This window comes from Anthonomus grandis, chromosome 11 (assembly GCF_022605725.1).
Source record: "Anthonomus grandis grandis chromosome 11, icAntGran1.3, whole genome shotgun sequence".
Taxonomy (NCBI): domain Eukaryota; kingdom Metazoa; phylum Arthropoda; class Insecta; order Coleoptera; family Curculionidae; genus Anthonomus; species Anthonomus grandis.
In genome coordinates, this window is record NC_065556.1 from 9,421,475 (window position 1) to 9,445,291 (window position 23,817).

Here is a 23,817-nt window from a genome sequence, read left to right on the forward strand (position 1 = left end):
TATAGATTTTTTGTACTTACTTGCTGTAACTGTCAGTATTCTCTTGAAATTATTGGTAACGTCAGCCAGTACAATGAAAATATTCCAAGTATTTCCAAAATATTCCATGGGTCAACAGGATCAATCTTCGTAAAATTCTAATCAGTTTTGTTGTTTATATTGAAAATAATTAAAGGAGGTGTATTAGATAGTAAAATATTTGAATCTTGACGTTTTTAATAAAAAGAGTATGTTCGTGACATTAATGTGTATTCCTGTATGGAAATTCCTCTAAAATGTGTACCTGTATGTGTGTTTCAGACAGAAAGAGCTGTGGTTATCAGTTTCGTTACGATATTTATTAATGCCTTCCACTTTAAGTCAATCTAATCTGTTAAAATGTTTTATTTTATTTGATTATTATCATCTTGCCTTCTTTTTAAAATTATCCACTTATAATCAAGTTGTTTCTTTAAAATATCAAGAATTTCTGAAGGTCTGGTTAACTTGGGTCTTGGGTATAGCAATTAATGTATTAACTTGCAATAACAAATCTAGTCAGAATTAAAAAGAGATCAATAGAGTTTCTTCTACTCTTCTCTACTAACTAGACTTCGATCTAACGTATGAAAGGCTTATAAAAGAATTGCTATATATTGTATTTCTCGTCTTATGCGTCTAAGCCTCAAAAATATTTTTTCTTTAATCTGGATAATATAGTATAATTATTCATTTGGGTGCTCCTCTCAGACTGCAGACTGATTGCATTTTCTTCGTTATCCAGCAGTTTTCTTACTACATACTACCTTAGTGCCTTTATTTCATGATTTCGAACACCTATAACTGATTCTGAAGTTATTCACTAATTATATTTTTTTTTTTATTTACTTTATTCTTCCCAAGAGCTTCTCCAGTTATATCTCTCTTGCTCCTTTAGGTATTTGTTATGGACGTAGCAGGTTTTCTTAGTAAAACGCTGTTTCTTAATTTTACTGATAATGACCAATAAGAAATTAGTAACAGTAGAAGCAAATAAATAAACATAAAAAATAAACAAAATCCAGAACAATTCAAACTACGAAGAGTTAGAATATTTAAAATAATATAAATCGCAAATCATTAAAAAGAAATAAGATTAACTTGGTTGATCTTACCTATCATATTTTCTAGATAGGTGAAATTAACATATTTTGCTCCTAAGTAGCTTATATTAAAGTAGCAAATTAATCCCCTTATTATACAACATAACCTACAGGGTGCCAATTTAAAAACTTGAAATGGCCATATATTATGAACAAAAAACTGAATTAAAAAAACGCTAAAAACGGTTTCTATATAATAGAGTCCTAATGTTAAGTAATGTTAGATCCGGTAATGTAGGTTGCCATTCAATAGGACCTCTTCTTTCAATCCACTGGTTAGGATAATGCCAATTTTCCTAACGGTAATATTAGTATACATTACAAATAATAATAGAAAAAATCTTTAGTTTCATTACATTACAACTGCATAATCTAGACTAAGTTGATAGTTTGATAACAATTTGACCGTTTTTTAAAAGAACATATTGCTTCGTATACCCTCTTATCCAGCAACCCTACAACTACACGTCTTTACAGCTTATCCAAGTTACATAAAATCGGCATTCCAATAAGACCAGTAGTTAGTTTCACTAACACTCTAATTTCCTTTTTATCCAATTTTATCCTTTAATTGTTAAAAAATTAAATTAAACAGACTCACAATTGCCTAATAATTATCTATTGGTTTCTTTTGATGTAACTAATCTTTTCACTACAGTGCCTAAATCTGAAAGTGTGAATGTCATTAAAAATATCTTGAAGGACAAAATAAATAACACTAATCTTATTTCCTTAATAATATTACTTAACCACTGCCTTTCTCAAGATTTTTTCCTTTTTAACAACAGCCAGATGGCCTGGCTATGGGCAGTTGCTTTACTCCATTTTTGGCGGAGGTCTTAATGGATCACTTGGAGTCAAATTTTATAATGACTGATAACAATAAAGAAATTTCCAATTGGTACAGATATATTGACGATTGTCTCTGTTTCTTGAATTGTGACACAGTAAGAGCTCAGTTACTCTTAAACAAGCTAAACCAAATACATCCTAAGATTTCTTTCACACTAGAAATAGAAACAAATAATAATTTAAATTTTTTAGACTTAACAATACATAAACAATCAAAGAGTTTTGAATTTTCAATATACCGGAAATTCACTCAAACAGAACACTTAATTTGAAATATTTTCAACCACCCTGACCAATACAAAATGGCCGCTTTTAATTGTTACATTCACCGTCTTTTAAGCATTCCTCTATCTCCTTCTAATTTTTAAAACGAAATAAATGTTCTTAAACAAATTGCTTATAATAATAACTATGACCCCAAACTAATTAATATTTTAATTTAAACAGATCTTTCCCGATGGTAAAAAAGATAGTAAATTCATATCTCTACCGTTCATTATCTCATCTAAATAAGAAAATCAAAAAGTTGCTTCATCCGATTGTTCATCCGAAAACAAAACTCGTAACACAAACTGACGGTTATTATTGCAAATGTTCATCATTTGCTTGCAAAATTGGTTCTTTGATCAGGATCGTCCTCATTTAATTCGTGTACTTATTAGTCTTATTATATAAGGGTGGTATTCATTTGCTTTTAGGATGCGTCTTACTGACGTTCCGGCTATATTATTATCAACCGAAATTTGTGGCGTTGCATTGTTTGAATTTTCATTGACGGAGTGCAGAACGTTTAATTTTGTTTCTTCAGAAATTTTTGGACGAGCTGATTTGACGAGCTTGGCAAATCCCTAACATGAAGTTATGAATTTGTGCTCTATTCTACTAATTGTTGAGTGAGAAATAGGATGGTTTGGATATTTGGCATTAAACAGTTCACTTATTTCTTTTTGCGTGCGCACTCGATCCCCGTACTCTAGCATCATCAAAATTTCAATTCGTTGGGTTTCCGTTAAATAAGCCATAATTTATTCTAATAAAAACTATTAATTTTCGAACTGACAGTGGCATTCGAAAATGGAGATTCTTCACAAGTGCAACCATGGAAATAGAAACAATTGGCAGTGTTTATAATATTATTTTTATTCTCCATTTTACCTTAATTTGTAAATAGACATACTTATTTGTTTTGTTATTATTTAAATGTAAATATTTCGGAAACAGTTGAGTTTTGAGATAAGATGTGTTATACGAAACTTGCTTGGAATTTCGCCTATATTTCATAAATGCAATAAAAATTATACCATTCCATTTAAAATGACCGATGACGTCATATTTTTTTTTGTTCTACCCTGTATACAAAAATGTATGTGAAATAATGCGCAACTTAAAATAAAAATCGACGAGTCCGAGAGTTTTCTCAAAAAATCATGTCTCTAATTTTTATCGAATTTATGCGAAACTTTAGGCGGTCACTGTATAAAATCTAATAACCATAATTTCAATCCAATTCAGTCCAAGTCCAATTCTAAAATTCTCCAATAGGTTACCTCTAAAAACTACAACCGACTAGATTTTATTGAGGACATTTATATCACCATAAGCTCATAAAAAATCAATCAACTCACCATGAGCTCATAAAAAATCTTCTCTTGTTTAAATATACAAATAAACCTTAACAGACCTTACGTTCCATTACATAGGAGACTCCAAAATTAAATTTTATAAGCATTGGCAACTTTTCTAATTCAAAAGTTTGCTTTTACATCGTTAAAGTATAACAATGTCCTTATCCGAACAGAAATTCGCTGTTGTAGTCTAATTTGCGCCACCAATTTATAATCAACTCGCACTACCGCACATCATTTACGATAATGACATCTAAACCGATCTGTCGCTACTACCACTCTGAGGTTTGCATGATATAAATTTTAAAAGTGAAGTTAACTGTAGGTTAACCTAATTTGACACAGTATTTCCCGCCATCTAAGAAACCACAATAAAATGTAAACAAAACCCAAAGGAGACTAACGTGCTCCGCTTTTTAAATTCTGTTCGGCCTGTTTAGTGTTCTGTATAGTCTTAAGTGTGTCTAAATGTTATGTATAATTTTAGTAATATCAAATGTGGTCCCACTATGTTAAACTTCTGGGCTTAACTGACAAGTGAGTACATTCCATTCGTTCACCTTTAACCATAATGTTTTTTACCCATATAACACCCAACTCATTTCAGTTAGCACTGATGATGGCTCATACACCGAAAACGCTCTACTAAGCTTCTAAAAATAAATGCTCTAAGTATATCTAGTTTGATTAATTTGTAAGTGTTGGTAGCTTAATGTTGTATTGAAGATTATGCAGATGCTTAGATCATTTGGCTTCTTTCGAATAATGTTGATATAAAATTCTATTTCAGTAATATTAAAGACAAATTAACTGTTATACCTCAATATTTATTCTTAAGATATCATTCTTCTTAAAGTTTTATTGTGACAGGTACCTATTTAAAGATCTTCCAATACTACCTCTGATATGCTAAACATTTAAGGTTAACAGATGACTTATATATGGTAAAATCTGGGGGAAACTATTTTTACAGATTTAAGTTTTTTATCTGAGATTTAAAGACTCCAGATAATTTCGCTTTAAGCAGATTTTGAAGGAAAGCCTTATCTAGGCCTGATCTTTTGTGAGCTTATATTATATTCTTGGCAAGGGCAGTTTTAAAAAATAACTAAGAAAAAAAATTGTTGAATAAAAATCCCAAAAAAGGTCACACTTCAACTATGGTAAGTTTGCACATATATAGTATAGTCAACTGATTTTTATAATTTTTTCTGTAATTCATTTGTATTTATTTTAATTAAAATTTAAAGTATATAAAGATATCTAACTTTATAAAGCGGAATTTTATTAAAAAATTATTTTGCTTACATTAAGAAATCCTCGGTTATGTGTCTTACATGCGATTTCCTTTTTAGGTCTTATTGTTTTTTTTACCACTTGTAACTATCATTTGAACCTCTTCATCTTTTTGTTAAATTATTGCTTTATCCGCTCTCATCCATATTGTGAAATCTTGATAAATTACTCTAAGCCCATGGTTTGAGCCCCACCAAACACACTTAAGCTACTCTGGATATTGTGACGCCCTTCATATGGCTTATTTCTGGCTGACTGTACTGTCTAACAACTGAAGACGCACTGTCTTTCAGGTCAACCCTATAGCCATCTAGTTGTAAACCAGGGCGAGAACAAAGCATGTATCACTGGTATCATCGGTAATATATTAATATTCGATGCGCACAACAAAAACCACGCAAATTACTTACAAAATTTGATTAAGGTTTTTTAATCTTGTACAGTTTAATGCTTTTATCCATTTTACAGGATAAATCTGTGCTCTCTTCGACCTTGTTGATGATTCTGCATTTTATCTGTTCAAGAAGTTTTTGAAAGATGGCGCCACATACAAATCTTAACAATAAAGTTAGTATGTTTATGTTGGCGTTTATCCAATTTATTTTGGTAATTGTTAAATTTTTAACCGTTTATTATAATTTTTGTACTATCTTAATTTTCTTTCACGAATAAAAATTCCTTATAAAGAAAAGCTGCATAATTTGATGCTTTTCAAAATACTATTTAAAATGTTTAAATAATCCGAGCTTTTTCGGAAAAATATAACAAAAATTAAGAAATATAGCATTATTTTATTTTGATATTGACGTTTTGCAAGGCCCTAGAGCAAAATATATTACACTTTCTTATAACCATATTAGATCACTGGGATCAGGCAAAAAAGTGACCATAAAAAAGTGCTATTTATTTTGCTTTACGGCTTTAAATAAACTTAAAAAGGCACCTAAAAAATAGACTTAGTGTTTTTTTCTTTTTTGAAAATATCTCTGAAAATATTCGTATTTATTAAAAATTTTGAACGGAATTTTAATAAAAATTTAATTACATAACTTTGCTCAAATTTAAGCGATATTCTATTTTTTTCCGATTTTCGATATCCCAATGGTCACCCTGATATTTGAGACACCCTGTAAGTAAAAAAACTTTAGAATTCCATTATTTTCAACTTAAGAAGAAAACTTCGTGAAGAAGATTTGCTATCGATCGGTTGGTTATAATACATAAGTATAATAATATATACATCGATAATAATAATACTCCTTTTTAAGTATAATATTATATTTAAAAGGTTTTTTTTTATAACTTACATGTAACAATTTAACCATCTTCGTTTATCTTTAAGAATTATAGTGCAATCGTAATTTAAGGTCATCTAAGAAACAATATTTTGATCACAGAGTATGCTTTTAACAAACTTTTAAAAACTTTCATTTGGTTTAGCTTCAAAATTTCTGTTCCGTTTTAGGTGTCTGGCTAACATAATACCTCTTACAATATATATTTAGAATATCATATACAATATTAGACATTCTGTTAAAACTCACCGATGTTTTATTTCTTGCTAAATGTTTCTTTATTATTAGCTGCAATATTTTTTAGATTTTCCATTTCTTGGTTTAAGTATTTTGAATGGCATGTGTGAACATTATTTTTTATCCTAAAATAGTTTGTAGCAAATAAGTGGTTAGAGATCCCAACGTTTTCTCTTAAAAAAAATTAAATCCTTTTGTAATTAAACAAAATAACGAAAGTACGTTGTTTAAACAGTCCATGGGACGTTTAACCAACAACTTTCACTATTAAATATAAATATCTAAAAAATATTGGTTCTCAACTATTATAGTGTAGAGCATCATGTAAATCATGTAAATTCTTGTAAGTATTTAAATTAAAGCAAAGTTATTTTAACATCCTCAATATAATTTGGAATATTATATAATAATATATGTATTATTATATTATAGACGTTTATTATACGTATTAGGAATATTTACTCTTTGTTAATATAATTAATTGATCAACGAAAAAATCGGAAGTCCCCATTATTTGTTAATCATTCCTCGGCAACAGTATTCTAATAAAAGGTCATCAATCTCAGGTAAACTACTGCCGAAAATCATCACCACCACAAAAATTACGCTGGGCGACCCGAGGAGGAAGAGGAGAGAAGTTCAGTGACAGCGTGACTGGGTCATGGATGGCGCGCGTCCCGACGCGTACGCGATGCCTTCCCCCACTACTGTTGTAACACGTTTTTAAATAAGGTGCGACCGTGGTACGCTCATTCGCTGTCTACGCGTGTTTGCAGCATGTTCGGTAGTTTAGACCCAACAGGGCTTTACTAAGCGCTCATTCTGTCATCTTTCGATCGCGCTCTTCATAGATACATAAATTTATATTTTTTTGTCCTGCTTGCCATCAGGAACAATTTTGATTTTTCAAAACAATCGTCACAATGAATAGCAAAAGTTTAGATCCCACTGGCCAATATTAAGGCTTGGGGTAAAAGTGATTATCAAGTGAACTTTTGTCAAGAAAAGACTATTGCAAAAGTCATGGCGAAAGTTGGTGGTAAAGGGTTAGATCCAACGGGACTATACTGATGTGGCACCATCGGCAAAAAGGCGACGGTGGGCGCCCGGAAACATCCAGTTGTCGGCGCAAAAGACTTCGGTAAGTATTTATTTGATTTTTGTCATCAATGTAAAAAAGTGGATTAGCCAACTTTTGTACGCGAGTATTAATATCACCTTTTATATCACTAGAATAAATTTAAAAGAACTAAGTAAGTGTGAATAATGTTTTAGCTAATAAAGTATTCATTAACAAAATTTTTATTTTACATGTTATCTTTTTTTAACTGTATGTGTAGTATTTGTTATTAAAATTTAATTTAAACTTAAAAATTTATAAAATTTTCGGCAAAACTAAAATTAAATTGGTTGAATTTGCGTAAAATCTAAAATTGCGGATTATTATTTGTCCCAATACGTAATTTTCGTACAAAGACTTATAGTCCTTAACAATTATTTTTATATTATATTTAAATTGAATGACATTTTTATACTTCCATTATTCTCAATTCAGCAAATATCCAAAAAAAACATCAAATTGCTAAACAACATAATAAAATATATATAAGTTTTACTTTGCAACATTTTATTTAAAGTTATTTAATAGTAAGTACCTATACATATATATATATATAGCACATTTTTAAACAAGAAAATACCTACAATGCCTAAGTAATAAAAATAAAAATGTTTTATTCGGAAATTTAAATATGAACAATATTTTTAACTGAACATCGTGAAGGCGTCTAAGGTAAATAAAGTGGGCGATAGTTCAAAATCTCTACCCAAGCGAGGGGTCACTGACTTTAAAGTTCTTTACTTCCTTATATGAAATATTTAAGAATATACCAAAAGCCTTATTAGCTTAATTACTGAGAATTGATATACTCACATTTTGTCTGTCAGTGCACCCACTTAACATGCCTTAGATATTAATGCCTTAGATCATGTTACATAAAATTATAAGTTACATCAACCTTTCAAATTAAATCTAAAATATTAATATAATTAAATATAAACACCCTAAAAATGAGAAATTTTTGGAATAAACCTTTTACAAAATAAGACTATTTAAGCAAATATAGGCATTAACGTATAATAGATATGACAGATGATATATAATATATAATAAGATAGAAAACTCGTTATGAGTATAATAGTAAACCAGAAGCTTGCACTTAAACAAAACAAGTCATATGTAGTTGGGGCCTATACATACATAAGATTTTTTAAGATCAAGGTTTTGCTATTTTTGTATCTCTCGAGATAGCAAGGTCGTCAACATTTTATGCAGCAGCCCATGTATTATTTAATAAAATCTTAGTGTCTATAAGAAGAATTATATAATATTTTATTTATTTACGTAATAGCAGGCTAGGTTCAACATAATAATGATTATTATTATGATTTAATAAAATAATAGTATTAGTTTATATCCGTTAGCAAAACTAATAGGTATACATTTTCAGTAGACATACTTTTAAGCAAAATAAATAATTAAATATAACATGCAATTAGATTCTGTTCGCGTAATCGTATATAATAAAGATATTACTTTTCACTGGTTTCTCTTTGGCTACAAAAAAATTGGTATATGGCAAATCAATTAAAGACAATACTTATCATAAAACCTAATCTATTGAGATTGTTTATTGTAATGTATTTTTTTTATTTAAATGAGTAAGTATAGAACTTTATTAAAAATTATAAGAAAATTAATCATTAATAAATCACATAACAAAATTGAATTAACATATATTTTTCGAAAAATACATACTTTGTAATTTTAATTAAAGTAAATATTACAAAATTAGCTTAAAGCTATTTATCCTTAGCAAAAATTGTGAATATGGCATGGGTCTTTTCGTACAGTAAGCCTATGGGCACTTTTTTACTATTTTATTTTCATATAATAAAATATTATTGTATATCAAGCTAAACATGAAGTTTATTTTATTAACTTGAATAACAAATTTATTGTCACCTTAAGTTTAATCAACGGTTTAATCTATCGATATCAAAATATAGTATTTTCCAAATTATCATAGTTTACATTATATTTAAGGTGCAGTAAGTAATACATACCACGCTGTCCGCGCTGAGTGGAATATGATATTTTATAAAAATGGTAAAGTGGAGCAATAGGCTATTGAATATGGAATGCTGCAATATTAATTATACAATATTTTTTAAGAACGAAGGATATTCATTCCTGCTACCTTGTTATAGTTATTTACTTTGTTTCTCGAGAAAAAGATGGTAAAGTTTTAATTTGTTATAATTGGAATATGTAGAATAACCAATGCTATTAAAAATCTTTTTACATTTATTTATTCACTTACATTTGCTTGTCTAAATTGAACATAATTTCAATTGTAAATGTGTCCGATGATACCAAGCATTAAGAAAAAATTAATATTAACTAATATCTATCTGAAAAATATTAACATAAATACCCGATCTTTTAAGTGCTTAAGATTTTATACAATGTTATAATTAGAAACTTATTAATATTACATTTTAGGCCCAACATTTTTGGCTGAGTTGACATTTTGCCTGTCTAAAATAAAACTAGGGCTAAAACTAATAAATATTTTCATAAAAATAAGTATATGTAATTTTTAGATAATAAACAAATTTTGTTGATAATATTTATCAAGATTAATTTAAGTAAAATACATATTATTGAACCGGTTGCATGATGAGACTCTTTTGTTTAGTATTAATTATTATACTATTATTATATAGTATTAATTTTTAGTACTTTTAATAAGTAGCTTTTTAGTCGATTTTTGTTTATTAACAATTTCATTTAAGTTTTACAAATTTTAACTTGAATAGAAAACTTTTTTTTTTAATTGTGTTAATGTATTAGATCTGTATTACCTTTTTTTGTACTCTTAACTTCCGCGTCATTGTTGAAATTGAAAGCAGGACAGGTACCAACTCGACTGATGACTGATAACTGATAAGTTAACCAAATCACCAAAACCAGGAAAGATTTGTCGATGATTAATTTTTTACTGTAAAATGAATGAAGAGCTGTTAGGAGAATGAACTGTTAACAATATTTTTTCTTACATTTATATCTATGAATCGTGTGGAGTGTGTAATATCCAATAAGATTCTTTAATCGTGAATCCGCCACAATAATATATTAAATATTAAATATTCATTTTGACATCGTCTTCTAGAAGTAGGATAGGCTTATCCATTTAACATGTCAGGCATATTATTACATCAATTTTTAATTTTGAAGTTTGAGTTACTATTTCTAACTCTCTAATCACCCCCTTAACCTAAATTGAGGGACGCTACAAATAATCGAAATTAACTTAGGTACTTCAGAATTTTATTTATTTTTTAAACTTTGTATTGAATTTTTTATTTTCAATCGAGAACTGGCATTTTCTTTGGCAATATTCTACGTATGAAATAGCATTGTCTGCGGGACTAATTTTAAACAGGAAGTATAATTGTTTTTCTATAATACTAAAAGCAATCTTCGGATTATTCAACTGTGACGGCTTATGATTTTAGAATCTGATCCTATCGCTTATTAATTTTCTATGCGCTTTAAACCTAATCCACTTCCGCATTGAAACTATTAAATGTTTATAACGATTTGTTTTCAATTACAAAAATAAATATATGTTAGCAAATATTCGTAAAATAAAGGATTACTTTTTAATATGGACTATTTAAGTATTGTTTAAACTTATTTTTAGGCATATTTAATTAATTCTGATTTGCTAAACAGGCCTAAACCAAAAGCTGACAAGATAACATAGGATTAAGATCGGTGGCGAAAACCTGTTGCATCACTTAAAAACACGTTTTATGAGTCGGAATATTCATTATTTACATTCTAATGCCAATCGAAGAAGCCTCTTACAATCATGCCATTTAAATGTTAAAGCATAGATTTTGAGTTAATGTACCTTTTTACATATTTCTCAGCGAATTATGTATATGATAATTATTTATTTACTTTTTGTTGGCACCGCTGAACCAAGTTTGTTGATCTCGATAAAGCATTGACCCCAAGGCGACATGCAGTATGTGGCGTTGCTGACGTACCCATCGGGTTCATTCTCTTTTTAGCTATTTTGGACATATTACCCAAATAAACTTATACTAAATTTTATTAAGCGACGCTTAGTATGTAGTCGTAAAAGCTTTAGAATTAAATAGTAAACTATTTCTAATGACATTATATTTTTCCATTTTTTATATTTTAAATATATTGCTAACAGATTCAAGAGATTACAAACTATAGCATGACAATGCAACCAAAATCTTTCACTAAGCGATATGTCACAAATATAATTCTATAATCGAAAATAATCCCGTATTACATATACAAGCCTAAAGACACAGTTAAAAATGAAAAAGCAAAAGTCTACTGGTGCTTGGAAATTGTAACAGATATGGAAGGTAGCCGGAATGACCCAGATATTGTGACATTTAACGAAATAGAGAACAGCTCAGGTAACTGACATAACGATCCCGGAAAAACATAAAAAAGGCAAGGAATAAAAAAATAAAATTACACAATACGTCGATTTAGTATATGAATTAAAAGCCATCTAGCTAAGAGCAGTAACCATCCACCCTTTTGTAATTTCTTCAAATGGGCTGGTCAAAAATTATTTTCTGGAAGAACTAAAAATTCTAAAAATAGAAAACTCCAGAGACGTGTTCAATATAGCCCAAAATGCTGTTATACTGCACGTAGGAGAATTAGAAATGCACTCACACTTAAGTAATACGTAAGGAAAATACACGCTCCGTATTAATTATGGCAAAAGACGTTAGTACAAGTTGTGATAAAAAGAAAATAATAATAATAACAATAACTATACAAATTAAAAAAGAAATCAGAAAAAAGTTATGGCCCAAAATTGAACCACTTGATGCACATCTTAGCAGCATCATCACATGTTGGTAGCAGTATCATCTCAAATCTAGTACATTGAGGCCAATATTAACACTGAAAGAAGAAGAAAGTTGGTTAATCTTAATATTTGTAGTGTACTTGATTGCAAAATAGGACTATTTTAAAGCTACTTTTTCACTAGAATACAATCGTTCACCTTACATGGACGTGTAAGCATCCAGCTGCTAATAAAACGCCTCTTAATCTACCTGACGAGGATCAACATAATAAAGAGTTCTTAACAACTTATGGGACAAACATACCAAATGGCAAAGTAAACTTTGTAAAGTAATGGAAAAGATTCCTATGGCACAAACCAATTCAGTGTCGATAGACAAACTTTGCATACATGGTTAGTTAATGGAAAGTTCATTGCTAAAACAAAGGGATTTATGGTATCTATTTAATAGCAGGTAAATAAGACATAAGCTTGAAATAATTCATACTTTGTATCAGACTGTAGCAGTGTAAGTCTAGATATCCTGAAATCTTGTTATCCCGAATTAGACAGATGATGGAATTTAAAAGATATGTAGATGCATTCCAGGAGTGGGGTTATAAAAAAATGAAATGAAAGAAAGCTAGAAAAATAAGAGCGAGAATGTTTACGAACAGAGCCAGTCTATCGCTAGAAAAGTAGTAGAAAATAGAGTTAACACGCAGAGTGATTGCAAAAACAGAATCTTCTCAGCTGTAAAAATTTATGTATTTCCAAACCTTATTATTCTTTAAATAAGGAAATATAGATTATTAATAGGTTTCTTGTAATTTTACTATAAGTCACTTACAGTTACAAGTTGACTAGCGTTTAAATGAAAATCTTTGGTTAAGCATTAAATTTGCCAATAGGATAAACCTTTTATAATTTATAGTTTTGAAAAATTTGTAAAGAAACATAATCACAAATAATAAATACAATAAAAATAGGAAACTGTTAGACAATAATCAATGATTTTTTTTAAACGTAAATTAATTACGTCCTTGGTATACAATTTTAAGGAAGAATGAATCTAAAATAGAAGGTTAAATTTGCAAATTAAATATTTGAAATCCATAGGATGTAGGCTAATTACTCAGGTTTTTATTCCCTATCAAAAAAAATCATTTTCCATAAATATTCGTTTAAAAACAATTTTTATCAACTTAAGCCGAAAAAACTAAACAGCGAAGAGCTTAAATGTAATAATAATGTGTCTTATTATTCAATATTATTTTGAGTAACCTTACATTAAAATGTGTTTTTTAAGTCAATAAGTAAAACAGATATACAAATCACAAAACAGTTTTAGCACTAACCAAAACACTTTATTTCATTTTAAAAAAGTGTTTCGGTAACGATGTGAGCATCAAAAACTCATGTTTTTGGTAAGCAAAAATGGCTAGATTAAACATTTATATAGGAAATGTAGCATTTTGGAGTTGAAAAAACTTACTTTTAAACTACCTGATTTAGACTATCAAGCATGGAGTTATTTTCAAAGAAATATCTTTGAGGTTATTAAGTACAAATATATTAGCAAGTTTTCTTCACCAAATAAAAAACTAAAAAAGTTAGTGAGTTCAACAGATAAACCGTAAAAAAAAATCAGTTTTAATATTTTCTCCCGAAGATGCTATCAGGTTAGAGAAAGTTAGAGATGGTTAGAATATGGTTAGATAAACAAGCGTCGAGAATGAAATAAAGAATTTAACTTAGTGGTAAAACTGTTTTGTGATTGGAGAGTCACAACAAAGTCCAGCCATAAGACTAAAAAGAGAAAAAAATTACAAATTTAGAAAAAAAGTAGTTAAGCCACAGAGAGTATTATTATGTTTTATACAGTATTTAAATGCAAATTATTAAATTACAACTTTTGGTTTTTATTAAAAAAAATAATATTAATATTTTGATTACGGAGAGGCGCCTGTAATTTTAATTACACCTGATATTTACTATTTACTTTAAACATATCACCAGTCAAAAAAATAAATTCGTTGTTGTACTATAAAAAGCCGTCAAAAAGGAAGGGAACCAAAGCAGCTTGCTTCTTAATATTCACATTTATTTATTTACTATACCAATAATAAACCCAGTTCGTCTATTAAATATCATCAAAATGATTATAATATAACATCAAAATATATATATATCGTCAAAAAATAATATGACATGAGTATTTTCTTTAAAGCAAGATCTTTTGGAGTATATATGTCAGTATTTTATAATTAAAGTATTTTTTCAAGGTTTTCTAATTCGTAAATGCAATAAAATTTTAGTTAAGTTGTAAACTCTTTACTTATTTAAATTAAAATTAAATGACTTAATTAAGAAAATTAACAGTAAGTATTTTATAAAATATAACTGTAGTTAGCATTTTATTATTGCAATAAACCGTTATACAATAAAGACATAACGGACTAATAGATAGTTTCAATGGCATTTGGTTGTCACTCTACACAATGCAATTCAGTTTATCTTCAAGTGAATTCCGACAATCAAGGTAACTAATATCATGGTCAGTATACACACTAAACATACATTCGAGATATCTTTCCAAGCATTGCGGTTCGGTGTGTTGAATGGTGTGTGTCGCGTAGGTACCAGCTACTTGAATGGGTTGTAAATAGGTCATTACTCACGCTTGAAAAATCTAACTGTTTTAAAGGTAATAGATGTTAGTAGGCGGTATATTGTTAGTAAATAGGCTAATTTTATCGTACAATTTGACTTGCGCTATATTTATTTTTTCTTCCATATAAATATGCTAATTAATTACTTATTACATACTAGGTGTAATAGATTAGAAAAAATATATAACAACTTTTTTTTTGTCAATGAAAAGCATAACATAATAAATGAAAAATCAATTGCATATTCTGTTTATATATTTCAATGTCACTGTTAAATTCGTACAATGCATAAATTTACTCCAAAAAAAGTTATGCTTCGACTTTTGAAGGACACTGCATATTACGTTATTCTGATCTTTCTTGATTACTTCGTACTCATGTTTTGCTTATTTGTTTGAAGCTTTTGATACATACAGACAACGTACAGAAAGCATATATTTTGATTGGTTTTCGAACTTTTATCATAGATAGTATCTATTTTTAATTTACGTTTAAATCGACTACCAGCGCTCAAAACCATCGTCTGTAACCAACATAGGCAATAAAAACTTATTCACAGTTCATAATCTTTTAAGGATTTTTAAATTCGAATGCTTGTTTCATATGTATTAACAAAACTCAATATCTGCAGTTTTATTTAAGCGAACTATATAACAGATATAATATAGAGTATCGTATCAAAATATTTTTTTTGTACTGATCGACATAATGTGGCTTGTTAGCCTATATTAGTTATACTTACTAGTCAATAACTAAAAATTTAAGTTCGGCTGCAATAATTCTTTTGAGTATAGCCGTAGGAAATATTATATACATAACATATGAGAAAGTTAATTTCTTATTCTAGTGTGATTTTTCACTGTTGACTAAAAAGTTACAATCATATAAAATGTATTGCTTTAAAAACCTTATTTAAGTTATTTACATTTTTTAATTTCTTACTTTAAACTTAACTTTAAAGGCAACCTAAATTTATTTGGCTTAACTTAAGAAATACAAATATTATATTGTACCTGCCCATCTTTAAATTGCTTTTTAGACAAGTAAAACTAATTATTTCGTTTGATCTTCAATATTAAAAATTAGTCTAGCTTTTTTTAATAACATTTACTTTTTTATTTCAGATGAAGGGAACAAAGAGCCAAAAGTAACTACACTGCCACACAAGTTACCGATTTAATCTGGATGTTTGAAGACTGATGTTTTGTTGATTTTATAATTTATAAGATTGTTTTTGATTAAATTATATGTGTAGGTTAAGTTCCTTTTACGATTAAGCATGCAACACCTAATAATGTCGTTGACTTATCTATGTCCTTGTAAATACGTTAGGCTTAAATATCCTCTTAAAGTATTTCTAAAGCTTAGTACTTAAATTAATATTTTATCACTTTTTTAAATAAATGTTTAAATTATTCAATTATTTTTTTCCAACCGCGTAACTATAAGAACCATTTTTGTTTTTCTTTAAATTATTACTAGCAATAAAACTCCATTAGAAAGAGTTACGATTTAATAGTGTTTTAATAAATAGATTCAGGAAAGTTGAATTTTAAAAAGAGCAATTTATTTTTGGAAGAAATAAATTTCTTTACCTAAAAAAAATTATTAGAAGAGCATGTTATCCGTGTCTTTACGAGGGTTGTCTTTTTGCATATTAAGTTTTGCATATGCAGCTGGAATAAAACAAAAAATAACTTTTAAGGACTTTATTGTTTTATCAAAATATTCTCCACGAAATTTAATGCACTTTTGCATGCGCTCAAACCAGTTGTCAAAGCTGTTATTCCACTCGTTTGTGGGTACTGTCAAAATTGCATTTTTAAAGGCGTTAACTGCTTCCTCTGGCGTCTGAAACCTCTGACCACGCAGTTCATTCTTGATTTTTGGAAAAGTATAGAAATCATTGGGACTTAGGTCGGGACTGTACGGAGGATGATCCAATAATTCGACGTTTTGATAAGTTAAAAATTCAATAGTTTTCCGGGCTGTGTGCGAACTTGCATTGTCTTGGTGGAGGATGATTCGTCGTTGTGGGTTCGCTTTTCGAAGCTCAGCGATGACTTTCGGCAAACAAATGGTAATGTACCAATCGGCAGTAACAGTTCGTTGATTCTCCAGAGGAATTGTTGCAACATGACCTGCTTTTGAGACAAATGTTGCAACCATCTTTTTGGATACACTTCGAGAACGAATGACTTTTGTTGGCTTTTCTTCATCTTAAAATACCCATACAGACGACTGACGTTTATTTTCAGATTGATATGAGTAAATCCATGATTCATCACCACTGACAATGCTGTACACATTTTTAGAGTTTCCTGCCTCAAAGCGGTCTAGAGTTGTTTGACACCACATCACCCTAGCTTCTTTCTGTTCTTCAGTTAACAGATGCGGTATCCAGCGGGAAACTAATTTTCTTACCCGTAATTCTTCATGCAAAATTTTTTGAATTGAGGTCTTTGAAATCGCCAATGAAGCCTCAATCTCACGATATGTCACATGTCGATCTTCCGTGATAAGCATACGCACAGCATCGATGTTTTCTTGGGTGACAGCCGTTTTTGGCGCACCTGACCTTGGATCGTCGCTAAGACTAACCCGTCCACGCTTGAATTCTGCATACCAACGAGAAACTGTCGACTGATGTGGTGCTTCATTACCGAAAACAGAAATCAACTCAGCACAGCATTCTTGTTGAGATAATTGCCTTCGAAAATTGTAAAAAATGATGGCCCGAAAATGTTCTCTGTTTAATTCCATGGTATGCGCAATTTGCTACCTTTAAAAATTCACTGTAGCTGTAAAACTATATGTATCGCACTGACGTTTTGAATTTAAGAAAAGTAAAGTTTGAGGTTAAGTTTGACTAATGACATTTGATTAGTGACGCCCTCTATGTTTCTATATGCAAAACTTAAAAGACATCCCTCGTACTAAGAAATTTTTACATGCTTTATCATTATTAGGAAGTCCAAAGACTTAAGTAATCTCAAGTAATGACTAAAAAGAACTTTTAGAAACACCAATAAGGAATAACAAAAACATTGAAGAATGCATTAATATTTAAATATATCCCTCTGCCAATTTCTTTTAGCATTTAAAAAAACAATAATAGTTATTGTAATACATTAATAAATTATTAAGTTTTACATTTTGCTTTTGTGCACAGTTGATTTTTGACTATCTCTGAAAGAAATGCAGTAAAAAACTATAACATTATAAACATATACAATGCAAATTTCTCATTATTTGCATATTTCTCATTCAGTTTCGAGAGAAGTCTATTAAAAAATTACATCGACTGTTGAAAAATTACCATCGACTCATGAAAAATAACAAAACGATTTTTTTATAAAAATTTATAAAATCTTCTCGCTCTATTGTTACATTTTACTCTATAACGTAATATCTCCCCGGGTAAAAATGTCTTACCATGTTTGTACTGAACTTTTTTTAATAATCAATTCAAATGTAATATATTTATCTAATGAATAAAAGATAACATAATATTTATAAATCCGTATAATACTTCAGAATAACTGACAATAAAAGGCAAATTAATATATATCTTAAAATTAAATTCACAAAATAGGTTTTGTTAAACGCCCTATATTTGACAAAAATATTCGTAGCGTTAAAGCTTTTTTTTTAGCTAAATTAAGCGTTAATTTTTTTTTTTAATAATTTATTTTTTTTTAATGATTTTTTTAATACTGAAATATTTTTATTAAATTTGGTACACTTTAGGGCCACTAATAATATAGAAAAATGCCGGAAACATCCGCTTGCGATAAAGGAAATATCACCTCCGCACCAAGTAAATGATGTAAGAATATTATAATCGTCTTTTCCCATAGATATTAGAGAAATGTTTTTAACAGCGATCACGATGAAAAAATATCGTTTTCGAGAAAATGACAATAATGTACTTTTGTAAAATAAAATCCCCTGTATATTTTCACATAAATCAAAAGAAAATAATTTTCTTAATTAAGAAGTTTATTTAATAACATCTAGTAACCTCAAAATAACAAAGTTATAGCGATAATAATAATTTTGTCAAATTTAGGGAACTTTAAACTTTTTGAGAGCGAAACAAGTCAATGTAATGTTTAATGTTTAAATAAAAAAATTACAGTAAGCATAGAGATTTCATAAAATAAATAAATATTAATAAGTTAGCAAAGTTTGTGATTTTAGAAAATCTAAATTAGTAAAATGCCTTTTACGCATATTGAAAAATGTGATGTGTTATGATGTTATCTTGTATGCTGAAAAAAATAGTGACTATAAAAAAAGCGCTAGAAGAATGCTGCCAGAGATTACCAAACCGAAGATACTTTTAAATTCTCTACAGAAAATTTAGAAGTAACGAAAACGTATATGAACCAGAAGAAAGAACTAGAATTTTTAGTACGCGAGGATGTTGAAATTTCTATTTTGGCATATTTCTTAACTAGAGATTTAGCAATACCTTACAGTGTGAGCTTAGTAACAATACCGCGAGTCTTAAAGAAACACAAATTTATGCCATATCGACCAGTAGCCGACTTTTGAAGTACTTGGTATAATTTAATAAAAATTTTACTTGATCAACACTACTAAAATGGAGACCTTAAAATACGTTTACCTTGTTTATTTTATCAGAGGCGGACTAGGTTGTACATTATAATACTTAAATTTGTAGGACCCTGTATGATAAAGACTCTGAAATAATAGATATGGATAACTTGAACCTTAAATTAAAGAAAAGACACCCTTGTTCATTACTGATAAGATTACCCGTTTTGGAGAAAAAAATAATTAAGGAATCACAAGTTTATCATCATAAGTTTTATTTTAATTAAAAAAACAATGATTTGTTATTTTTTTCAGCGATGCGACAGTTATTCAAACAGAGAAGTTCCATTTTAAGTTGTTTAATGTGTAAAAGTACATGTTTAAAAAAATGCAATTATCTTTTACTTGAAACGAAGAAACAACCTAAAACAAGAATTTAATAAATAAAGCAGCTAATAATTTGAAACAATTAATTAAAAACTTTATCAGTAGCCCCAACTTCGGCACCGTGACGTCTGATACACTCGCGGGTACAACCTCGCCACAACAATCCTGGATTACTCCTTATCACATCACAATGAATGAAAAGTTCCTCTCGAGTATTGAGAGGAGTTAAATACACCAAGGTTTTGAGGTAACCCCATAGGTAAAAATTCAATGTCGTTAGATCGGGAGACCAAGGAGGTAATGTATTCTCCTCTACCTATCCAAAAGGTTTGGAAAAACAACAGCGGCGGGAGGATTTTCATCAGCCCATACATGCAAATTATGTAAATTTACAATACTGTCTTTGGTGAACCCTGCTTGATCGGTAAAAAGAATGAAGCTAATGAAGTTTGGATTAGTTCGCTGCTGATTTAATAGCCAGTTAGCAAACTGCATTCTACTAGGAAAATCTTTAGGAGTTATTTCATGCACTCTTTGTTATTAATATGGCTAGAACAGCTGTTCTTGAAGTACTTTATGTATGATTGTTTTTGATGTATTAAGCTGAGTGACTAATTTTCGGGTGCTCGTTGAAGGAGTATCAGATACAGCATCCAAAATATTTTCCTCCAATTGTAACTGTTCTTCTCTGATCAGAATCAGTACTTTTTTTCCCAAAACTTCCTAAAATTACAATAAAGAAAGTCAATAATAATCACCTTAGTAAGTGTCTTTTGATTTAAAATAGTATAATTACGAAATCTTTCTTCTGACAACATTTTTGCTTTCAATGTATTTCTTAAATATCTAAAATATTATTATACTTTTATGATCTCTGTATTTATTATTAAATAATCAAATTATGCCAATATATTAGGCTTTGAGCTACGCGTAACAGACAGGCGCTAATAGTGTTAATATTTAATATTCGGGACTGTAAGTTTTCATGCCTTTAGGCTTCTGTACTGTAGTAGATCCCTCCTTACTGATAATTAGATTAAGAAGAATACTTTTTGTTAGGTGATCAATGCGATCATTTATTTTTTTTCTGCAATCACCATCAAACGTTACTAATATACTTTAGTATAATTGCTAACAAGGAGTTTCAATTAGTCTACTATTTTAACATGGTAGCAGTCCGTGGTTTAGTGTTTTTGTAATACGTAAAATGTAAAGTGGTTGTCTGTAGCTGTAAACATTTAGTGAACGTATTTTTCTGGAGAAATAAAGTGTGAAGCAAGTCCTACTTTTAAGATGTCCCTTATGAAAGCTGATGATGTTGTTATACTGATATTTGATGGTGTGGATTATGGAAATTGGAAGACCCAGCTATGTAAGTTTCTGGAGTTAAAAAAATGCAAGAAAGTCGTCCATCGTGAGAAGGCTGCTACAGATAACGACGAGGAGTGGAATCTAATAGAAACTAGGGCGATCAATTACATTTATAGTGGCATTTCTAACAGGCAGTTAGAAATGCCACTATACTAGCACCTGGACACAGCACGAAAAATTATCTTCTGCTTTATTATCTACTGCTTTACAAATTGTCTATCGAAGTGCTTTTGAGGAAATTAAGTTGGAGAACTTTACTGATGCAAATGCCTTTTTCGATGCCTTTGAAAGAAGTATAAATGATTTACAAGCTGCAGGTGCTCCTATTAAGGAAGTTGAGAAGTTGAACCATATGCTAAAGGCGCTGCCAAGCACATACAGCTATACAGTGCTTTCATTTCAAAACGATCCACACTTAATACTTAAAACTTTCTTTAAAAAAAAAAAAAAAAACATGTCAAATTAGATATATAGGGTGACGTTTTATTATGCATTTACTGAAGTTCTGTCAATCACCTCCTCACCTCCAGCTAACCTAACTTTAATATGTCAAATCGGAACCCCCATCGTGTTATACATCATAGTAAGCAGCGTAAAATTCTCTATTCAACGGTACCAAAAAACATGAAATCGGTAAATGTGTAAGCAAATAGTAAGCGAAAATGTCTAGAAATAATGAATATTTTATTTACGCCAAACTTTGGTATTTTAAATGAATACTTTTAGTGTGGCACATACATCATTTTAAAATTCTTACAATTTTTATGATAGATCATCAAAAAAAATACAAGCAATTTAGAAGTTAAAATGTGTGGTAACAAACAGTACATTTAGTTTAAGCAAATTATTTATTTTTTTAAGTAAAGAATGTGTACCGTTATTTGCGAGAAAAAAGAGTGTCTTCAAATTTTTTGCAAAAATCTTTGCAGTCTTATAACTTTGTATGTGTATTTATTTCACTTACATTTTTTGCGAAATCTACCTAATAGGTACAAAAAAACACTGCAATACCTTACATTTTTAAGGCGTTTAAAAAGCAGGCGATTTATTATTGTTAAAACTCTCAGTTTGACGCATGCAATTTTTCAATTTTAGTTAAAACAGTGAGTTAATAAAATGGTGTATACGCTAGCCGAAAGAATAGAAATAATTTTCCATTATGGAGCTCAAGATCGGTGTGCTCGCAGAACCGCGAGAACATTTAATGAAAGGTATCAAGATAAAAACTTGAGCCATAAATACGTATTAGAATTGATACGAAAATTTGAAGAGACGGGATCGATTTGCAATAAGAAAAAATATGAAAATAGAGTTGTCGATGAAGCATGCCAAGTTAAAGTACTTGGATCCAACTTTATCTATACCAAAGGCCGCAAAACTAACAAATATTTCCACTGGTTCCGTACATAAAGTTTTAAAAAAAAAAGTTCTTTCCTTATAAAATTCATATTCTTCATGAACTCGGAGAAGATGATTTTGATAGGAGAATTCATTTTGTGAAGTGATGTGCCAGCGAATTGACGACGATCCCCATTTGTTGAAGAACATTTGCTTCAGTGACGAATCGACCTTTTTTTTAAATGGCCTGGTGAACAGACATAACTTTAGATACTGGGATAATGAAAATCCGCATGTTTTTCGGGAAAGCCATACCCAATATCCCGAAAAAATTAATGTTTGAGCAGGAATTTATGGGAATGAAATAATCGGGCCATTTTTTTTGGAAGAAAATTTGACTGGCGAAATTTATTTAAACCTTTTAGAAAATGCAATATACCCTTCCATCATCCAATCTATGGAAAATCAAGTAGATCAACATGGTGCTATATTATTGAATGAAAATAATATACATTTTCAGCAGGATGGATTGGCAGACGTGGTGCAATCGAATGGCAGGCGCAGTTTCCGGACCTAACCCCACTAGACTTTTTTCTTTGGGGCTACTTAAAAAGCAAAGTTTATAAAACCCCACCTGAGAGTATTGAGAATTTAAAAAATAGAATATTTCAAGAATGCAGAGAAATTAGCGGGCAGACCCTTGCCAATGTTCGTAAGAAGTTTGAAAATAGGCTTTTTTATTGTCCTGCTAATAACGGCGCACATTTTAAACATTTAATAAAATAAATTTGTTAAACTAATTAAATTTGTTTTTCTACCCTACCGATTTACACTTTAATTGCTTCTTGGTCAATCAATTTAATTTTTTTTTACAACCATTGATAGCAAAAAATACCCTTTAAAATTATGTATCACACCATGGAGTAGCCATTTGACATACCAAAGTTTGGCGTAAATAAAATACTCATTATTTCTAGACATTTTCGCTATTATTAACTATTTGCTTACACATTTACCGATTTCATTTTTTTTGGTACCGTTGAATAGAGAATTTTACGCTCCTTACTATGATGTATCACACGATGGGGGTTCCCTTTTGACATATTAAAGTGAGGTTAGCTGGAGGTGAGGAGGCGATTGAC

The 23,817-nt window shown here is 29.6% G+C and overlaps 1 long non-coding RNA gene across 1 annotated transcript; it reads left to right on the forward strand.

Annotated features, from left to right (window-relative positions):
• The first annotated feature begins 4,001 nt into the window (after nucleotides 1-4,001).
• On the forward strand, nucleotides 4,002-16,431 carry LOC126742321 (uncharacterized). Its single transcript, XR_007662531.1, has 3 exons — nucleotides 4,002-4,135; nucleotides 6,993-7,567; nucleotides 16,141-16,431. It is a non-coding gene; the product is annotated as an uncharacterized LOC126742321 (long non-coding RNA).
• Nucleotides 16,432-23,817: the final 7,386 nt, after the last annotated feature.